The sequence below is a fragment of the Schistocerca nitens genome, chromosome 4 (genome assembly GCF_023898315.1).
Source record: "Schistocerca nitens isolate TAMUIC-IGC-003100 chromosome 4, iqSchNite1.1, whole genome shotgun sequence".
In the NCBI taxonomy this organism is placed as follows: Eukaryota; Metazoa; Arthropoda; class Insecta; order Orthoptera; family Acrididae; genus Schistocerca; species Schistocerca nitens.
The window spans coordinates 229,225,751-229,249,066 of record NC_064617.1 but is presented as its reverse complement, the minus strand read 5'-3'; positions in this window follow the sequence as shown (position 1 = coordinate 229,249,066).

Here is a 23,316-nt window from a genome sequence, read left to right as displayed (position 1 = left end):
GCTACGACCATCAAATTTATATCTTGCAATATGGCAACTGATCTATGATCTAAACATATAGTGCTGAATAATGACGTGGAAAAGCTCCAGTGGTCAATGCATCTCTCCACCTACACTCTCTGTCCTCTGCATTTAACAACGGAATTCCCTGGCACTCTTAATGTTACCGTCCTTGTTTTTTATTCCACCGACGGTTGTTTTGACTTTTCCTTCCGACAATCATTTCTTTTTCAATTTCTTCAAATTTCACATGCAGTCATTTCGCCTTATTTTCCTGCACTTCCTATTTATTTGATTCCAACTGACTCGTACTTCTGTTTTTTTTTTACTTATTCCATTACATTATTTGTAGTACTACGTGTGTGTCAATTGCCAATTTTCGCACCACACAGATATCTTTTCTAAATCGTTTCGCAATTTGCTGTGTTCTTCTGATGACTTTACTAGTCGATAAACGACAGCATCATCTGCAAACAACATAAGATGGCTGCTCCGATTGTCTCCAAAGTCGTTTATGTAGATAAGGAACATCAAAGGGCCCATAACACTACCTTGGGAAACGCCAGAAATCACATCTGTTTTACTCGATGACTTCCCATCAGTTATTACGAACTGTGACCTCTCTGACAGGAAATCACGAATCCAGTCACATATCTGAGACGATATTCCATAAACATGCAATTTCACTACAAGACTTTTGTGTGGTACAGTGACAAAAGCCTTCTGGAAATCTTAGAAATACAGAATCAATTTGAAAGCCCTTGTAAATAACTTCATGTGAATAAACAGCTACTCGTGTTTAACAAGAACGATGTTTTCTAAATCCTTGTTGACTGTGTGTCAATAGACCGTTTTCTTCGAGGTAATTCATAATGTTCGAACACAATATATGTTCCAGAATCTGGCTGCATATCGACGTTGACGATATGGGCCTGAAATTTAGTGGATTACTCCTACTACCTTTCGTGAATACTGGTGTGACCTGTGATACTTTCCAGTCCTCAGGTGCGGATCTTTCGTCGGGCGAACGGGTTTATATGATTGTTAAGTATTGAACTATTGTATCAGCAAACTCTGAAAGGAAGCTAAATGGTATACAGTCGAGACCGGAAGACTTGCTTTTATTAAGTGATTTAAGTTGCTTTACTACTCCGAGAACCGGCCGAAGTGGCCGTGCGGTTAAAGGCGCTGCAGTCTGGAACCGCAAGACCGCTACGGTCGCAGGTTCGAATCCTGCCTCGGGCATGGATGTTTGTGATGTCCTTAGGTTAGTTAGGTTTAACTAGTTCTAAGTTCTAGGGGACTAATGACCTCAGCAGTTGAGTCCCATAGTGCTCAGAGCCATTTGAACCATTTGAACTACTCCGAGGGTATCTATCATACTGCTACGTCACTCATGTTGGCAGCTGTTTTTGATTCGAATTCTGGAATGTTTACTCCGTCTTCCTTGTGAAGAAATTTAGGGAAGCTATGTTTAGTAAGTCTGCTTTGGCAGCACTGTCATCCATAGTATTCTCATTGCTTTCGCGCAGAGAAGGCATACTTCACATACAACCAGAATCTCTTTGGATTTTCTGCCAGGTTTCGAGACAAAGTTTCGTTGTGGAAACCGTTATAAGCATCTCGCATTGAACTCCGCCAAAATTTCGAACTTTTATAAAATATAGCCAATCTTGGAGATTTTGCTTCTGTTTAAAGTTGGCATGATTTTTCGTTCTTTCTGCAACAGTGTTCTGACCCGTTTTGTATACCAAGGAGGATCAGCTCCGTCGTTTTTTAATTTATTTGGTATAAATCTCTCAATTACTGCCTATACCATTTCTTTGAATTCGAGCGACATCTGGTCTACACTTACATTGTTAATTTGGAAGGAGTGGAGATTGTCTCTCTCAAGAAGACGTCAACTGAATTTTTATGCGCTTTTTTGAGTAGGTATATTTTTCGTTTATGTTTGGAGGATTTGAGGATTACAATATTCAGTCTCGCTACCACAGCCCTGTGTCCACTAATCCCTGTATCCGTTTTGATGCTTGTTGTTAATTCAGGATTATTTCTAGCTAAGAGGTCAAATGTGTTTTCACAACCGTTTACTATTCGCGTGAGCTCATGAATTAACTGCTTGAAATAATTTTCAGAGAATGCATTTAGCACAATTTCGGATGATGTTTTATGCGTACCTCCGGATTTAAACATGTATTTTCGCCAACACGTCAATGGTAAATTAAAGTCATCGCCAACTATAATTGTATGAGTCGCATACGTGTTTGAAATTAAACTCAACTTTTCTTTGAACCTTTCAGCAATTGTATATCTTGTTACTTCGCATTTTCCTTCGTTGTACCTATGTTTTTCTTTCCAACATCTGTGACTGCCCTTTTTAGAGATGTACATTCCTCCTCAACTGAACTGTCTGCTGAGCTGTTCGTTATCACAGTATCTATAGCCTCAGAGACCTTCAAGCAGGTCTCTTCATGCATTGGTACTTCCACGTCCCACTTGCTCGTGGATTGATTCTTTTCTTATTAGTCTCTCAAACTTCAGCCTATTCTTCTTCATTACTGGCGCTGTATCTTCCCTGGGTAGGCTTTACAATCAAATACCTGATTTTGGAATCCCTATCTAACTGGAATCTTCCCGTATCTCCCTGAGCTTTCCAAGTACGTCTCCTCCTCTTGTGATTCTTGAACGGAGTATTCGATATTACCAACTGATATTTATGTCAGAGCTCAATAAGTCTTTCTCCTCTCTCGTTGCTATTACACAGCCCATATTTCCCGAAACGCTTTCTTCTATTCCCTCTCCTACAAATGCAGTCTATTCGTCCATGACTATTGGATTTTCATCTTCCATTAAGCACTGAATTATCTGTCCAACATCCTCATATATTTTCTCTATCTCTTTATCCTCTGCTTTTGACATCGGCGTTTATACCTGAACTATTGTTGTACGTGTTGGTTTGCTGTCAATTCTGATGAGAACAACCCGAACCGTTCACAGTAATACTCTCTCTGCCCTGCCTTCCTATTTACAACGAATCCTACTCCCCAATTTTCTGCTATTGTTCATATTAACCTGTACTCAAGTGGCCAGAAATCTTGTTTTCTTTCACTTCACTGACCCGCACTATATCTAGATTGAACGTCTGCATTTCCCTTTTCACATTTTCTAGCTTCCTAACCAAATTAAAAGTTCTGACATTCCACGCCCCGACTTGTAGAGCGTTAACCTTTCGTTGGTTATTCTAGTTTTTTTCTCATGCTCACCTCTGACTTGGTAGTTGCATCCCAGAGATGGGATGTGTTGACAGAGAAGGAATATTTAGCCATTGTCCCAGTAATTATCTTAACGACTTTATATTTTTATAGAATTTTTCTCCAGTAATGAGTTAAGGGTATTAAATAATTTTCATTAGTACTACAGTAAAATATTTTATGTACTGGATTGCACTATTAAAGGTAGGGTTATAGTGTTCGATAATCACGCACTATTTTTAGTCGCCATTTATCAGACTTACGCTACTCAGTATGATTGTTGACACCTACTCATGAACAGTTTTTTATATGTCAACTGATTTTATGTAAGCCAATCAGCATGCTTATTTGCCCGACCTTAAGCACACAGTCGTAGCGTTCTCTATACATAAGTTACCTTAACTTAAGTGCCTAGTACGTTAGTCAGTTCACGAGTTTTATCCACGGAGCTCATACTGATATTACCTGATTATCATGACTTGTTAGTTTATTGTTTTTGAGACAGTTTTTACTTGACAAGAACCAGACGACTTTATTTTAACATACGTTTTCAACGCAATGTATAACGTGTAAATATGTAACTGGGCTTATAGTATGTTAATCGAATTTGAACCTTTTGTAACCAAAGAGACTGTCGGTTTACGGTTGCATTTTACAGCAGCTATTTTTGACGGCAAGAGAAAGTTTTGTTCAAGTCGTTCTTCATTTGTTTGCCATCGTCCAGCGACTACACTGCCCTGTACACAACAATACAGTTAACGTACTATCTTTGCCGTCAGCGGTGGCCGGGCGGTTCTAGCCGCTTCAGTCCGGAACCGTGCGACTGCTGCGGTCGCAGGTTCGAATCCTGCCTCGGGCATGGATGCGTGTGATGCTCTTAGGTTAGATAAGTTTAATTAGTTCTAAGTTCTAGGGGACTAATGACCTCAGATGTTAAGTCCCATAGTGCTCAGAGCCATTTGAACCATTTTTGAACTATCTTTTTGTTTTTCGTGTACTGAGAAGATTCGTTTGCCTGTTACTCTTCCTTGTGGCACGTCGTCAGGCACTTCCGTATCTGTGACACATTCGCCGTCTAATAGAGCGTGCAGAGTTCCATTAGTCAAATACCAGTAACCATTCATTCTCGATTACTTAACGAATCGAACTCCCACGTTTAAAAATATCTTTTGAATTGTGTGTCGTGTAATGATACAAGTTTGCAAAGACTTTCAATGGTATATGTGGTTACTTCCTGGAAAATGTGATATGAACAGAGTCCGTCGTAAAGAAAGAATTAATTGAAACGTCCTGCATGATGGTAAAGTACTGCTGTATGAACAGCGAAAGAGTACTAAGAGATAAATCGTTTTCCTTTCACTATTTTGTGCAAGTATCAGCGAGAAAAATGATTTAAAAAAATTATTTGTAAAGTTTGTTGGAAGCGCTAAGTGCTCCCATTCTCAGACACTGGATGAATATGGTCTGGGTAATGAGCATAGTTTGAGTTCGTCTGCCACAAGATATTCACATCGTTCGTAGCTTTACTACTTGACTTATTATATTACAACTTTAACCTAAGATCACACCTCTTAATGGATAAACTATTACATTTGAAATTTTTAAGTTTGGCTGTTAATTATATCAAATATTACAATTCAAATTTTTCTGTCCCTCGAACGTGTTAGATAGGCAAAGTGCAACATTGTATGGGTGACCGTTTTATACGTTTGGGAACATAGGTTTATTGCACCAAACATGATTTTGGGAAGATACTCCCTGTGATTGGGCCTTAATTTGTGGTTCAGTGTCTAACGCTTCTAGAAATGATATAATAAGTCATGCAAGAAAAATGTGTATATACATAAAACCTTTGGAGCAGATCTTTATCCAGCAATGAATTCGAATTGGTTTGCTATTGATGATGAGATTAACACGGAGGCCACTACATAATTATTCGTGATCAACTTCACAGTTAGCTAATTAGAAATACTTAAAGAGTCGAAGCAAATAAGCAAAGTTTTGAAAAGAAATCCAATTAAAATTATGTCTCTTCGAACGACACCCTGCTCCGGACTGGAGTTTGATTGTTCTTAACATTTCGCACTCTCTTTTTTTTTCTGTCCCCTGATTACTGAAATCTACTGCGAGAACACCGCCGGTCTGACTTGCCGATATTCTTTCCCGGTCGACCACTTTGTAATAAAGGACTGCGTAACTTCTTAGGAAAACTTGAGCCCGGGCCTCGATTACAAGCCACTAGCCTTCTGTGAATTCTCTTTAATGAAGAGAGAAGCCGAGGCATCCCGCATAACTAGAGGGACGGGGCGAGCCGCCTCAATCACCGACTGATGGCGGAAGGGGTGGGAGGGTGGGGTAGAGGGGTGGGGGTGGGGGAGGTCGCTCCTTGATTGGCCCGGGCTCCCCTCCGGAAGCGCCGCTTGGCGCCGTGCTGAGATTGTGCCCACCAGAAAGGGGATGCGGACAAGCCCGCCTGGGTGTCCCTTGTCCTGGACTCGCCGCCTGACGAGCGCCAGGTCTGTCTCTGACAGAGGCGGGCTGCTGACGGCTCCACGCGGCTCGTCACCCGGCCGTCCTCGCTTGTCGTCACAGACTCTTAATCAACGGCCTCTGTGCCTCAAGAGGCTACCGACAGAGAAGGAGTGACGCGTGACTAACCAAAAACATAGCACGTCTCTTTCATCTGGGATAATGAGGTAACAGTTTTTGCACTCAGGGTTGTGCAAAAAATGGAAACACTGCGAATAATGAGTGCTTGAACATACAAGGTGACAATTATTCAACTATATGAAATAATTACAATGGAATGAATACCCCTAGCTGCATACAGGTGTTGATATAAGTCAATGGGGACAGCTGAAAATGTGATAGAGTGTCTGCGATGTAAGCAGGAGACGGCCGGTGTGGCCGAGCGGTTCTAGCCGCTTCAGTGTCGAACCGCGCGACCGCTACGGTCGCAGGTTCGAATCCTGCCTCGAACATAGATGTGTGTGATGTCAAAAAAAAATGTGTGTGAAATCTCATGGGACTTACCTGCTAAGGTCATCAGTCCCTAAGCTTACACACTACTTAACCTAAATTATACTAAGGACAAACACACACACACCCATGCCCGAGGGACGACTCAAACCTCCGCCGGCACCAGCCTCACAGTCCATGACTACAGCGACTAAGACCGCTCGGGTAATCCCGCGCGGTTGTGTGTGGTGTCCTTAGGTTAGTTAGGTTTAAGTAGTTCTACGTTCTAGGGGACTGATGACCTCAGATGTTAAGTCCCATAGTGCTCAGAGCCATTTGAACCATTTTAAGCAGGAAACGAGCTGCATGGTCACCGATGGTATGTGTTCTTTCGGACATGTCCGAAAGAATATATATATATATATCGACAAACAGTGCCCGAACTCTTATGGGAATCGGCAAAAAGCCGCGAGTAATGAGTATAATGGGCAGGGGCACTATGAATATAGTGCGGGACAATAAGTTGGGAAATTGGGTCTCTCGGGAGGCGTGCCTGAGATATGTCCCTGCAGTCGCAGTATCCTCTGTGTTCTTGGTGGCTCAGATGAATAGAGCATCTGCCATGTAAGCAGAAGATCCCAGGTTCGAGTCCCAGTCGGGGCACACATTTTCAACTGTCCCCGTTGACTTATATCAGCGCCTGTATGCAGCTACGGGTATTTGTTTCATTGTAATTTCATTCTAACGAGCTGAGATACCATCTTCATATATATGTATATATGAAATAAAATAATCATAACTCCTGAACGGTTTGCTTTAGCAAGTTCAAACTGCACCTTTGGCCCCGGTGCATGATGGGAATTAGTGAGCGCAATATGGTTTGGTTTAGCGACGAAGCCGACTTTCGTTTGGATGGGTTTGTCAATAAGCAAAACTGGCGCATTTGGGGGACTGAGAATCCGCATTCCGCGATCAAGAAGTCTCTTCACCCTCAACGGGCGACTGTGTGGTGTGCAACGTCCAATCACGGAATAATCGGTGCGATATTCCTTGATGGCACGGCGACTACCGAACGGTACGTGATGGTTTTGGAAGATGATTTCATCCCTGGTGTCCAAAATAACTCTGATTTCGACGAGATGCGGTTCATACAAGACGGGAGCTCGACCCCGTCGAAGCCGGAGAGTGTTTGATATCCCTGAGGCCGCTGGCATGGGCGTCGATTGGCCGCCATATTATCCGAATCTGAACACAAACAACTCCTTTTCGTGGGGCTGTAATAATGACAAGGTGTACAGCAATAAACCCAAAACCATTGCTGAACTGAAAACAGCCGTTCAGGAGATCATCGACAACACAGATGTTCCGACACTTCAGCGGTTCATCCAGAATTTCGCCATTCGTCTGCGCCACTTTATCGCCAATGATGGAAGGCATATGAAACATGTCATACCCTAAATCCGAATGTCTGTAGTGACGTTTCATGTTGAACGAAGTATGTGCAGGTCGTAGTTTGTAACTAATTTACGTTTTTTTTTATAGTTCAATAACTGTCATTTAATTTACGTTTCTTTTTTTTTATTGTTCAATAATTGTCATCACCCCCCATGAACCATGGACCCTGCCGTTGGTGGGGAGGCTTGCGTGCCTCAGCGCTACAGATGGTCGTACCGTAGGTGCAACCACAACGGAGGGGTATCTGTTGAGAGGCCAGACAAACATGTGGTTCCTGAAGAGGGGCAGCAGCCTTTTCAGTAGTTGCAGGAGCAACAGTCTGGATGATTGACTGATCTGGCCTTGTAACATTAACCAAAACGGCCTTGCTGTGCTGGTACTGCGAACGGCTGAAAGCAAGGGGAAACTACAGCCGTAATTTTTCCCGAGGACATGCAGCTTTACTGTATGATTAAATGATGATGGCGTCCTCTTGGGTAAAATATTCCGGAGGTAAAATAGTCCCCCGTTCAGATCTCCGGGCGGGGACTACTCAAGAGAACGTCGTTATCAGGAGAAAGAAAACTGGCGTTGTACGGATCGGAGCGTGGAATGTCAGATCCCTTAATCGGGCAGGTAGGTTAGAAAATTTAAAAAGGGAAATGGATAGGTTAAAGTTAGATATAGTGGGAATTAGTGAAGTTCGGTGGCAGGAGGAACAAGACTTTTGGTCAGGTGATTACAGGGTTATAAATACAAAATCAAATAGGGGTAATGCAGGAGTAGGTTTAATAACGTATAAAAAAATAGGAGTGCAGGTTAGCTACTACAAACAGCATAGTGAACGCATTATTGTGGCCAAGATAGACACAAAGCCCATGCTTACTACAGTAGTACAAGTTTATATGCCAACTAGCTCTGCAGATGATGAAGAAATAGATGAAATGTATGACGAGATAAAAGAAATTATTCAGGCAGTGAAGGGAGGCAAAAATTTAATAGTCATGGGTGACTGGAATTCGTCAGTAGGAAAAGGGAGAGAAGGAAACATAGTAGGTGAATATGGATTGGGGGGAAGAAATGAAAGAGGAAACTGCCTTGTAGAATTTTGCACAGATAATAACTTAATCATAGCTAACACTTGGTTCAAGAATCATAAAGGAAGGTTGTATACCTGGAAGAATCCTGGAGATACTAATAGGTATCAGATAGATTATATAATGGTAAGACAGAGATTTAGGAACCAGGTTTTAAATTGTAAGACATTTCCAGGGGCAGATGTGGATTCTGACCACAATCTATTGGTTATGAACTGCAGATTGAAACTGAAGAAACTGCAAAAAGGTGGGAATTTAAGGAGATGGGACCTGGATAAACTGAAAGAACTAGAGGTTGTAGAGAGTTTCAGGGAGAACATAAGGGAACAATTGACAGGAATGGGGGAAAGAAATACAGTAGAAGAAGAATGGGTAGTTCTGAGGGATGAAGTAGTGAAGGCAGCCGACGATCAAGTAGGTTAAAAGACGAGGGCTAACAGAAATCCTTGGGTAACAGAAGAAATGTGAATTTAATTGATGAAAGGAGAAAATATAAAAATGCAGTAAATGCAGCAGGCTAAAAGGAATACAAACGTCTCAAAAATGAGATCGACAGGAAGTGCAAAACGGCTAAGCAGGGATGGCTAGAGGACAAATGTAAGGATGTAGAGGCTTGTCTCACTAGGGGTAAGATAGATACTGCATACAGAAAAATTAAAGAGACCTTTGGAGAGAAGAGAACCACTTGTATGAATATCAAGAGCTCAGATGGCAACCCAGATGTAAGCAAAGAAGGGAAGGCAGAAAGGTGGAAGGGGTATATAGAGGGTTTATACAAGGGCGATGTACTTGAGGACAATATTATGGAAATGGAAGAGGATGTAGATGAAGACGAAATGGAAGATAAGATACTGCGTGATGAGTTTGACAGAGCACTGAAAGACCTGAGTCGTAACAAGGCGCCGGAAATAGACAACATTCCATTAGAACTACTGATGGCCTTGGGAGAACCAGTCATGACAAAACTCTACCATCTGGTGAGCAAGGTGTATGAAACAGGCGAAATACCCTCAGACTTCAAGAAGAATATAATAATTCCAATCCCAAAGAAAGCAGGTGTCGACAGATGTGAAAATTACCGAACTATCAGTTTAATGAGTCACGACTGCAAAATACTAACGCGAATTCTTTACAGACGAATGAAAAAACTGGTAGAAGCGGACCTTGGGGAAGATCAGTTTGGATTCCGTAGAAATGTTGGAACACGTGAGGCAATACTAACCTTACGACTTATCTTAGAAGAAAGATTAAGAAAAGGCAAACCTACGTTTCTAGCATTTGTAGACTTAGAGAAAGCTTTTGACAATGTTAACTGGAATACTCTCTTTCAAATTCTGAAGGTGGCAGGGGTAAAATACAGGGAGCGAAAGGCTATTTACAATTTGTACAGAAACCAGATGGCAGTTATAAGAGTCGAGGAGCATGAAAGGGAAGCAGTGGTTGGGAAAGGAGTGAGACAGGGTTGTAGCCTCTCCCCGATGTTATTCAATCTGTATATTGAGCAAGCAGTAAAGGAAACAAAAGAAAAATTCGGAGTAGGTATTAAAATTCATGGAGAAGAAGTAAAAACTTTGAGGTTCGCCGATGACATTGTAATTCTGTCAGAGATAGCAAAGGACTTGGAAGAGCAATTGAACGGAATGGACAGTGTCTTAAAAGGTGGATATAAGATGAACATCAACAAAAGCAAAACGAGGATAATGGAATGTAGTCAAATTAAATCGGGTGATGCTGAGGGAATTAGATAAAGAAATGAGACACTTAAAGTAGTAAAGGAGTTTTGCTATCTAGGGAGTAAAATAACTGATGATGGTCGAAGTAGAGAGGATATAAAATGTAGACTGGCAATGGCAAGGAAATCGTTTCTGAAGAGGAAAAATTTGTTAACATCGAGTATAGATTTAAGTGTCAGGAAGTCGTTTCTGAAAGTATTTGTATGGAGTGTAGCCATGTATGGAAGTGAAACATGGACGATAACTAGTTTGGACAAGAAGAGAATAGAAGCTTTCGAAATGTGGTGCTACAGAAGAATGCTGAAGATAAGGTGGGTAGATCACGTAACTAATGAGGAGGTATTGAATCGGATTGAGGAGAAGAGAAGTTTGTGGCACAATTTGACTAGAAGAAGGGATCGGTTGGTAGGATATGTTTTGAGGCATCAAGGGATCACAAATTTAGCATTCGAGGGCAGCGTGGAGGGTAAAAATCGTAGAGGGAGACCAAGAGATGAATACACTAAGCAGATTCAGAAGGATGTAGGTTGCAGTAGGTACTGGGAGATGAAGAAGCTTGCACAGGATAGAGTAGTATGGAGAGCTGCATCAAACCAGTCTCAGGACTGAAGACCACAACAACAACAACAACTGTCATCATGTAAATGCAGATTCTAGCCATGCTTGCGGATTGCGCTGTCGTATTTCACCACGAAAGGCACCTGTGCAATGTTCCCAGTACGTTGCAAGTTCGTCAGAAAAGTGTTCCGAGCAGCTGTGAGTGTATTATGTCCAAGCCGAGTGAATTCGAACATGGACAGATTGTTAACGCTCTTATGGTGGGTGCTTTCGTCACCAAGGGTGTTCAAGTGTTTGTTGTTTCGAGAGGTACCTATCGATGATTAATACCTAGAGCTGGTAACTACGAAAACTACGCTTCAGTAGCTTTCGTACACAGTAAATTGTACGATTACTGGTAGTGTTGGTAGCATTGGTAAGGAGAAAAACATAAAGGCTCGTGTAAGAGAAAAACTGGGCGCCGACGTCATCTCTTGGATTTTTGTTCCTTTGCTTGTTTGTTTTGCACATAATTCGAACCGCACATCATTCAGTGTTAGTCCATTGTGTATTTTATAGCCTTAAAAAACAGAAATTGCATTTTATAAGTAATAAAAATTGGTTTGTTACGTAACTTCTTCTCTTTTATGTAAACAAAGCCAATACTTTTGATGCAAGTACAGTTTACATGCATAAATGTATCGTATTTCGTCCTCAATGGAACGTCCTTCATCATGATCAAAGGCAAGTGTTTTCCATTATTTCTGATAACTGCATAAATGCGGAAGTTGTTTATGAATAACAGCGATGTTTGGTATATTTTTGTATATCGGTTTTTTTATTTTACTTTTTTGTTGAGGAAATTGCGTTTTCTAGAGCTACATGATAAATCTGTATTGTTTCCTTTATTTTTATTACAACATCCTTCTGTTTCATGTTACAAATCAACTATACTAGAATAAAACCTGAATTAAACATTGAAAATTTTAATTTTGCTATAAATACTGTTTACCTTTAAGTAACACTTAGGAGGATAACTCTGTAGAACAAAAATGTTCTGAATTTCCCCTGTCGTTTGTATATACTCACTCAGTTTCTAGATAGTTCACCGCTTCCGATTTTCAGCTGAATCTAGCGATACGTTGATCGCATACATAGGTACGCAACTCAGAAAACATATAGGATCTAGGTAATGTGAGTACGTCCTTAACTGACCAAAGCTACTAGGAAAACTACCACAGTCTCAGGTTACTTACGATAGTGTGCGGTAGCGTACGGTAGTTTTAAAACTCTGTTTAGACCAAATACCGCCTATGCGGAGAAACAACACCCGCTAAGTCCGAACCCGAACGAAAAGATGTGTTGAGTGACGATGACAAACGATCACTAAAGGGGAATGTGAAGGAAAATAAGAGGACGACAGCTGCAAAAGTCACAGCAGAATCAAGTGGCGCACTTGCGAACCCTGCCAGCAGCAAAGCAACGCGGAAGGAGCTCCATAAGTAGGAATTGCAGTGAGAGGTTGAATTCTATTACCACTCATCAGTGATACAAATGCCCGTGAAAGGAAAACGTGGTGACGAATTACGTCATAAGCCACTAGAACAAAAGCAACAGCCTCAGCTGGAGGGAGGCACTTTGGCTCTTGGAAAGTTGGGGCGGCAGTCTTGACATACTCGCATATCGACCACAGAGCCGCGTGCTCCCAAGATGGCACTGGATTTTGGCCAGGGTGAAGGCGGCAACATTGAGGAAGCAAGATATTTCAGTACATCGGTCTCGTGTTATATGTTCTATACAGAACGATAATAAAACACCATTATTCGAAATTTTTGTTCGTCATTTATAAAGTTAAATGAACATCTCACTCGACATATGAAACCATTAACCCGCAACCCTGGACATCAGACGACTACAAGATGAGTATATCCTTCGGAGCTGATGATTTAACAACCTGTACAGGGCTATTACAAATGATGAAGCGATTTCATAAATTCACTGTAGCTCCATTCATTGACATATGGTCACGACACACTACAGATACGTAGAAAAACTCATAAAGTTTTGTTCGGCTGAAGCCGCACTTCAGGTTTCTGCCACCAGACCGCTCGAGAGCGCAGTGAGACAAAATGGCGACAGGAGCCGAGAAAGCGTATGTCGTGCTTGAAATGCACTCACATCAGTCAGTCATAACAGTGCAACGACACTTCAGGACGAAGTTCAACAAAGATCCACCAACTGCTAACTCCATTCAGCGATGGTATGCGCAGTTTAAAGCTTCTGGATGCCTCTGTAAGGGGAAATCAACAGGTCGGCCTGCAGTGAGCGAAGAAACGGTTGAACGCGTGCGTGCAAGTTTCACGCGTAGCCCGCGGACATGCTGGAAAATTGGCTCATGCCACAACTGGAGACCGACAGCGCCGACTTCATCTTTCAACAGGATGGTGCTCCACTGCACTTCCATCATGATGTTCGGCATTTCTTAAACAGGAGATTGGAAAAGCGATGGATCGGTCGTGGTGGAGATCATGATCAGCAATTCATGTCATGGCCTCCACGCCCTCCCGACTTAACCCCATGCGATTTCTTTCTGTGGGGTTATGTGAAAGAGTCAGTGTTTAAACCTCCTCTACCAAGAAACGTGCCAGAACTGCCAGCTCGCATCAACGATGCTTTCGAACTCATTGATGGGGACATGCTGCGCCGAGTGTGGGAGGAACTTGATTATCGGCTTGATGTCTGCCGAGTCACTAAAGGGGCACATATCCAACATTTGTGAATGCCTAAAAAAACTTTTTGAGTTTTTGTATGTGTGTGCAAAGCATTGTGAAAATATCTCAAATAATAAAGTTATTGTAGAGCTATGAAATCGCTTCAATCATTTGTAATAACCCTGTATTATTAGTAGGTGCTTGAATTAATGCCATTTAAAATAAACTGCAAGTAGCTTTCAGCTGGTCACCTAAAAATGTTTCAGAAGTACACAAAATCACGCGCGAACGGCCATTTAAGGTTCTATTAAAGGGAAAGTACAATAATTTATACAAACTTTGCCGTATGGTTATCAGAAACTGATAATAGACATGTGGCCACCAAATGGTCACTGCCATTAGCTGTCTTCGCCATACAGTCCAAAGAAGCCTAATATTTAGTGAACGTTTTGGATCAGTAGGTTCTCGGTTTTGCAAAATAAATCGCGATTTCGAGAGAGGAGAAGATTCCACTGTTAAGCGCTGATCGACCGGCATCACACATCACACGCCCAGGTAATAAGACTCTAGCTGCCACGTTTAGCAGTAAACCTGAAATGCGTTAGTCAAGTGGTGGACTGATACATCTGATGTACCATTGTCATTGATTCAGTTTATTGTAATCTCTATCATGTTTCTCCTGCTTGATGAATATCTGATGCAGTTTATGAGAATTATGTCGGTGGTTGCAAAATGGTGCCATAATGTATCTCTACCTGTATAGTTAACTTCATGTCACCCATTTGTTGTGTTATACGAATCTGTTGTTGACTTGGGTGGGCACATAGAAGTGACGGGGGAGGGGGGGCACGGGCCACTACTGGCCAGCCCCTGAAGTCCCCTGGGGAGAATAGCAGAGCTCTAAAGATTAGGCGGCATGGAGCATGGGATAACAGCTCGAACACTTGCCGCCAGGTAGGCGTTTGCGGATCCCGTGTTGCCCTCCATGGCGCCTGTCAGGTACACGCGGAGAGGTACTACAAACTGCGGTCAGACATTATGCAGTCTGGCATTCTGCCTAAGAAGCCCAGTGTAACGAACTATGTTGTGCGGCTGGCCAGTGCAGAACAAATTATATTTACAGGTAGGCCTCTCTCCTTGAATAATAGCTTGTGGAATATTACGAGGTCGGTTCAGAAAGTAACCTCCGATTGGTCACAGTGCGGGTTGTGGGGGGAGTAGCGACGCCATCTGTGCGTTCACGCACTCAACAGGTCAGTCGGCATCAAGCCGTGGTCGAGTGAACGTCGTACCTGCGCTAGTTTAGTTTTTGTGGCAGTTTGAAATGTGTGCTGCAATAGAAAACCCCCCAAATGTGAAGTGCGTGCTGTCATAAGGTTTTTTACAGCCAAAGGATATTCTGCAGCAGCTATTCATCGTGAGCTTTGTGCCGTGTACGGACCAAGAGTTATGAGTGAAGGAGTTGTCCGTGAATGGGTACGTTTATTTAAAAGTGGACGAGAAAACGTTCATGATGAAGAGAGGAGTGGTAGACCATCATTGGTGACTGACGAACTCGTTCAGACAGTTGATGCAAAAGTTCGTGAAAATCGACGTTTCTCAATGTCGGAGTTGTCTACTGGTTTTCCACAGATTTCTAAGACTCTCTTGTACGAGATAGTGACAGCAAGATTGGGTTACCGTAAGTTCTGTGCACGATGGGTGCCCAAAATTCTTACCGACCACCACAAAACTCAAAGAATGGCCTCTGCATTAGACTTTCTGTCACGTTATGAGGACGAAGGAGAACCATTGTTAAACAGAATCGTGACCGGTGACGAAACCTGGATTAAGTACGTGAACCCTGAGACAAAAGAACAATCAAAGATGTGGGCACATTCAAATTCGCCTACCAAACCAAGAAAAGCCTCGCAAGATTTTTCTGCCAGAAAACTGATGGCAACGGTATTTTGGGATGCCAAAGGGGTGTTGTTGGTTGAATTCATGGAACGTGGTACGACCATTAATCGCCGGCCGCGGTGGTCTAGCGGTTCTGGCGCTGCAGTCCGGAACCGCGGGACTGCTACGGTCGCAGGTTCGAATCCTGCCTCGGGCATGGGTGTGTGTGATGTCCTTAGGTTAGTTAGGTTTAAGTAGTTCTAAGTTCTAGGGGACTTATGACCTAAGATGTTGAGTCCCATAGTGCTCAGAGCCATTTGAACCATTTGACCATTAATCAAGACGTGTACTGTGAAACAATAAAAAAGTTACGACGGGCTATACAGAACAAACGCCGTGGTATGCTGACTTCCGGTATCGTTTTTTTGCACGATAACGCCCGTCCTCACTCTGCTCGCAGAACAACGGCCCTTCTTGAGTCCTTCAAGTGGGACGTTATCAACCATCCACCTTACAGCCCAGACCTGGCGCCAAGTGATTATCACCTCTTCATGCATTTGAAGAAATGGCTCGGGTCACAGCGGTTTGATGACGACGAAGAGCTCAAAGATGCGGTCACAGGCTGGCTCCAGGCACAAGCGGGTGATTTTTATGCAGAAGGAATTTCAAAGCTTGTGAAGAGATACGATAAGTGCCTCAATCACTATGGAGACTATGTAGAAAAATAGTGCAAAGATGTAGTTGTAAGATGTATATATTAAAATATTTTTATTTAACTTGGTGTATTTTTTTAAATCAACCGGAGGTTACTTTCTGAACGGCCCTCGTATTTTCACCAGTAACACTTTTCCTACAAAACTGGACAGTGGCACGCCGGTCGACAGACATTCACCTCTGCTTTCCCGTCAGGAGTTCAGTGGCTGTTCATTGTGTAAAGTTTCTTCTTCTCGCCTTGTGGGGGAATACGTCTGACAGCCAGGCGCCACTCCATGCGGAGTCAGAATTTCTCTCTCTCCCAAGGTAGTAAGGTAGATCATTGGGTAATCTAAAAGACCATCAGTAAGTGGGAGTTTAGGACGCTGTTTACTAGAAATTTCAGATCTGAAAAAATGGCCCACTGGATGAGAGGACAAAGGTATCTGGGAAATTAGATTTCGGAGCTCAGATTTATCAGAACTTTACATGTAGACTGCTGTTTCTACCGTAAGAAAAAAGTGTGATTAGCCAGTGCTTAGCAGAGCCTCCTGATTGGTGAAGTGCCTTTTTTTGCAGGTCTTGTGGAGAGCAGAGGTAAATGATAGAATTTTTCGGACACCGTGGACAGAGATGCGGCAGTGCACACTTGGGTTTCGGAAACGTAGATAAGGTGATACTCTACATGGGGACATGGCAAAGGACACACTGACTCTGTACAGGCGACAGATGCCAAATTTGCTTTTCGGATGGTCAGCGTAGTTTATGGCAGCAGTCCCCAGCTGTATGCATGACTTGACTCTCCAGCTTCTCAACTGTGGTGAGAATAACTGGCAGCACAGGCTACCCGGGAAGGAGAGCAATCAGGCATTTCCCAGTGCGTTGCTTTTAACCTTATTAGACCACGTCACTTAATACCTGGTTAGGTATGCAAGATCTGTCGATTTCATACATATTTCTGACATCATTGGGGCAGTCACTGCACACTCATCTGCGGTTATTCCTTCTCAATAACGTCCCGTTGAGACAACCCCATCTCACTTCTTCCTTGCTCTCGGTTAAGTTGCTTTCAGCGTTCATAACTAGAAGTTTGTTTCGCTGTGTGTTTTGTTAATCACGTTAAGGTGTAATTACTGCCTTCTTCGTGCTCACAAGGAGTACTTGCAATAAATTGGGGTCGAACTGCGCCAAGATTTTTAATTCAGTACTTACTTAGCTGAGTCCCCTTATAATTATTAAACCTTTAATAAGAACCAACACCCGGGACTCATTTATGAAGGCCATCCTGTTCATATTATCCAGCCCGCTGTGAGACAAATTCATTGTTTGATTGAGTTCATAGCAAGAGGCCTACTTCTCGGTCAACCAAACGGGTTCAAATCATTATAGCAGCTAAAATACCTGCTAGCTCGGTTGGTGTCTTACAGCCCTTCCTACCTCTATGTCGCCATATCAACTGTTCTATCCTCACCCGATCTCTCAGGAAATATAAGAATAAAGTTCTCTATATTCACTCGTTTTGTGACCAACGAGTAGAGAGAGATGAAATCTGCAGGTAACATTAGTTCTGTAATAAGTTTTTGTTACATGTTTTCTGCCTATATCTAGTAATCAGTCCAAATGTAAGGAACATTAATTATGATTACCTTGACGAATAATTAAGTTACTATTTAGCAGTAATAGTATGTTTGTGACGCTTTGCTGTGTTATCCTTGAATCTCCAAATGACGTTATTCCAGCCTTTTGTTCTGAAAGCTTGAACCAAAATAATTACTTTTAATTGCTTTTTCCTTTTCTATTGCGCTCCTATATCCTATTATATGGAGGGGAAATTACATCCGAGGCAGTTGAAAAAATCTGATGTTCTAGCCAGTCATTAAATTGACTGGATCGTCAGTGACTTCAGGAATAACGTTTTGTTGGAACAGACTTCCTTTGCCGCGGCCAGTAACACAAGACGTTGAGTGGTTAGCGCACTAAGTAAGTAGGAAGGCACTATTACACATCAGAAGAGTTGAACCAAAAAAAGGGTTAAGATAAGTAGATTTCGTGGCAATCCTTTCCTGGGATGCGAAAAGAAACTGATGTCACTGGCTATCTTGCAAAGGGTAAACAAATAAATGCACATCCCTTTTAGAAGAATCAGCTGGAAGACAACAGAATGCTCGTACAGCTCAATGCGTAACGTGTAACTTGTGAAGCGGAGAGGGAGCCAGAGGTAGGCCGAAACCACGCTTTCAAATAAAGACCGCTAGTCCAGTCAGTCGGGATATAGAGTCTAGGCTGCTTTCCGCGGCTTATGACAGTACCAACCAGCTCTAAATCACGTTTGATATATTTTTCCATTACTTTCATGAACACAATTTCGTCGTCCGAAAATTTCGCTTTGTCATTCCGAATATTAAACTAGTTACTAACACTCCGGACGAGAGGATGGCGTCAAAAACCTGTAAGAACGATTAGATCGTACTAATTCTGTAAGGCATACCCACGTCACTGTCATGTAGGCCACCTTCCTGTGTCTATCAAGCATTTTTTAAAATCTGAATATCGCTGACTAGTTATCAGCTATATAAATCTAACGTCTTAAAATCAGTAAATGCTACATCTGATGATTTCAGTAACATCCCTCTCAAGCTGCTGCGATTAATACATTAATAAACAATATTTTCAGTCAACTTTGCACTTATTTAGCTATGAACAGCATTAATAACTATTCTGTTATACATTGGGGTGCCAAGAATCATGGGAATCTCCTAATATAGTGTTAAACCTTCTTTTGCCGGCGTAGTGCAGATGCTCTAGGTGGCACAGACTCAACAAGTCTTTCGAAGTCCACTACAGAAACGTTGAGCCATGCTGCCTTTACAGCCGTCCGTAAATGCGAAAGTGTCCCTGTTGCAGGATGGTGTGCACGAACTGATATCTCGATAATGTCCAACAAATGTTCGGTGGGATTCATGTCGGGCGATTTGGATGGTCAAATCATTCATTCAAAATGTCCAAATTGTTCTTCAGGCCAAAGGCCAACAGTTATAGCCTGGTGACAAGACTTCGTTGTGCAGTACGTAACCATTTACAGTCAATGAGAGGTTCAGTTGGACCATATGATCCAGTCCATTCGATGTAAACACAGCCCACACCATTATAGAGCCCGCACCAGCTTACACACAGTGTCTTTTTGACAACCTGGGTCCATGGTTTCGTAGGGTCTGCGCCACACTCGAACTCTGTCATCATCTCTTACCAGCTGGACTCATCCGACAAGGGCGCGGTTTTTCAGTCACCTGCCGTCCAACCGATATGGTCACGACCCAAGGAAAAGCGTTGCAGGCGATATCGTACTGTCAGCAAAGGGGCTCGCCTCGGTCGCCTACTGCGGTAGCCCATTAACGACAAATTCCGCCTCGCTGTCCTCATTGATACATTCGTAGTGCGTCCCACACTGATTTCTGTGGTTGTCTCAGTCAGTGTTGCTTGTCTGTTAGCACTGACAACTCTACGCAAACGCTGCTGTGTCGGTCGTTAAATGAATGTTGTCGGCCACAGCGTTGTCCGTGGTGAAAGTTTATCCGTGAAATCTGGTATTATCGGCACACTCTTCACACTGTGGATCTCGGAATATCGAATTCTCTAACGATTTCCGAAATAGAATGTCATAGGCACCTATCTCTAACTACTATTCCGAATTCAAAGTCTGTTAATTCCCGTCGTGCTTCCAGAATCACGTAGGAAACCTTTTCACATGAATCACCTCACAATATATCCCCCAATGCACTGACCTTGTATACATTGTGTACGCGATAGTAGTGCTATCTGTATATGTCTATCTGTTTATGTGCATATCGTTATCCCATGACTTTTGTCACCTCAACGTATTATCTGTAAAATTTAGCACTTTTACAATATTGACAAACTAAAGCAACGTTTTTTTTTGTTTTATACTTGATTACCTTTTAACTTTCTTCTACTGTCTAATTGGTAGTTAGCATTCCAGGATCGTATCTGTGTTGTATTCTAATCGTAATGTGATGTGTGTTTCTCAGTCCATTTCTCGAATTTTTTTGGTGACTTTAATGAAATTCCTTTGTGAAATTATACGTTATTGTGCGGCAGTTTGCTTTGATTGTTAGTGCAGGTACAAAAATTTTTGTAATTTCAGTAAGTATATTTTAATTTCAAATATTTCCGTACCGATAATAGCATTTCTCTTGTTATCGTGTAAAGTTAGGTCCATCTTTCACTTGGTGATTCGCTTTGTAACTCCACACGATTCAGACAGGCTAAGTGATAATCAGTGTTCTGATAACCGAAATGTTTACGAATATACGCTATGTGATCAAACGTATCCGGACACATGGCTGAAAATGACTTAAAAGTTCGTGGCGACCTCCATCGCTAATGCTGGAATTCAGTATGGTGTTGACCCACACTTAGCGTTGATGACAGCTTACACTCTCGCAGGCATACGTTCAATCGGGTGCTAGAAGGTTTCTTGGGGAATAGCAGCCCATTCTTCACCGAGTGCAGCACTGAGGAGAGGTATAGATGTCGGTCGGTGAGACACGGCACGAAGTCGGCGTTCCAAAACATCCCAAAAGTGTCAGGAGTCTGTGCAGGCCAGTCCATTACAGGGATGTTACTGTCATGTAACCACTCCGCCACAGGCCGTACATTATGAACAGGCGCTCCATCGTGATGAAAGATGAAATCTCCATCCCCGAATTGCTCTCCAACAGTGGGAAGTAAGAGGGTGTTTAAAACATCGATGTAGGCCTGTGCTGTGATAATGCCACGCAAAACAACAAGGGGTGCTAGCAGCCTTCATGAAAAATACGACCACAGCATAACATCACCGTCTCCATATTTTACTGTTGGCACTACACACGCTGGCAGATGACGTTCACCGGGCATTCGCCATACGCACACCATGCCATCGGATCGCCACACTGTCTACCGTGATTCGTCATTCCACACAACATTTTTCACTGTTCAGTCGTCAAATGCTTACGCTCCTTACACCAAGCGAATCGTTGTTCGGCATTTACCGGCGCGATGTTGGCTTATGAGGAGCCGCTCAGCCATGAAATCCAAGTTTTCTCACCTCCCGCCTGTCATAGTACTTGCAGTGGATCCTGATGCAGTTTGGAATTCCTGTGTGATGGTCTGGATCGACGTGTGCCTATTACACATTACGACCCGCTTCAACTGTCGGCGGTCTCTCTCAGTCAACAGACGTTGTCGGCCTGCACCCTTTTGTGCTGTAAGTGTCCCTTCACGTTTCCACTTCACTATCGCATCGGAAATGGTGGGCCTAGGGATGTTTAGAAGTGTGGAAATTTCGTGTACAGACGCATGACACAAGTGACACCCAATCAGCTGACCACGTTCAAAGTCCGTGAGTTCCACGGAGCTCCCCATTCTGCTCTCTTACGATGTCTAATGACTAAAAATGGTTCAAATGGCTCTGAGCATTATGGGACTTAACATCTGAGGTCATCAGTCCCCTAGAACTTAGAACTACTTAAACCAAACTAACCTAAGGACATCACACACATCCATGCCCGAGGCAGGATTCGAACCTGAGACCGTAGCAGTCGTGCGGTTCCGGACTGAAGCGCCTAGTACCGCTCGGCTACCGCGGCCGGCTCTAATGACTACTGAGGTCGCTAATATGGAGTACCTGGCAGTAGGTGACAGCACAATACATCTAATATGAATAATTTGTGTTTTTCGGGGTGTAGAGATACTTTTGATCACTAGTGTAGTTGTTCTGTTAATCTGGCGACCATATATATTTACTTTTTGTGTGTTAATTCAGAATTTCGGTGGCTCTGTTCCCCGTCTCTAGTCCATCGGATTAATATCCTTCTGAAGTTTACGTGTGAAGGTGGTGAAATAAATCTATATAGATAACTTGCTGCACTCTTTGCTCTCCGTTTTTATGCTGGTAGGATTGCCTAAGTTGACGTTCTGTTGTCCACATGCTGCATTATGAGTTCCACAGCCGATTAGAGTGGGAAGCGTAGAATCTGCTGAGGCAAATACGAGACTGGGGTTCCTCAACCCAACCCCAGATGCACAACACAGTCTTTTCTGTCAGAATACAGTAACACACCAGAGACATTTACAAGATCCGCAGGCACGTGGACACCATTCACACACATCTAGGTGTAAAGAACAGTGTGACGACATGCGTGGTGTCCATCCAGAGAAACTTCTTTTTTTTCATTTTTTTTTGAGTCGTCAGTCTTCTGACTGGTTTAATGCTGCCCGACACAAATTCCTTGATGCGCTGACCTCCTCTTCTCACTTGCACCCTACGTCCTCAGTTACTTATTTGTTGGATGTATTCCGATCTCTGTCTGCCCTTACAGTTTTTAACCTCTACGGCCCTCTCTAGTACCATGCAGGATATTCCTTGATGTCTGAACACTTTTCCTACCATCCTGCCCCTTTTTCTTGTCAGTTTTTTCAATAACCTTTATTCTTCGCCAATTCTGCGGAGAGCCTCATTTCTTATCATATCAGTTCACCTAATTTTCAACGTTCTTCTGTAGTACCACATCTCAGACGCTTCGATTCTTTTCTGTTCCCGCTTTTCCACTGCTTATTTTTTTTTTTTTTTTTTTTTTTTTTTTGGTCGTCAGTCTACTGACTGGTTTGATGCGGCCCGCCACGAATTCCTTTCCTGTGCTAACCTCTTCATCTCAGAGTAGCACTTGCAACCTACGTCCTCAGTTATTTGCTTGACGTATTCCAATCTCTGTCTTCCTCTACAGTTTTTGCCCTCTACAGCTCCCTCTAGTACCATGAAAGTCATTCCCTCATGTCTTAGCAGATGTCCTATCATCCTGTCCCTTCTCCTTATCAGTGTTTTCCACATATTCCTTTCCTCTCCGATTCTGCGTAGAACCTCCTCATTCCTTACCTTATCAGTCCACCTAATTTTCAACATTCGTCTATAGCACCACATCTCAAATGCTTCGATTCTCTTCTGTTCCGGTTTTCCCACAGTCCATGT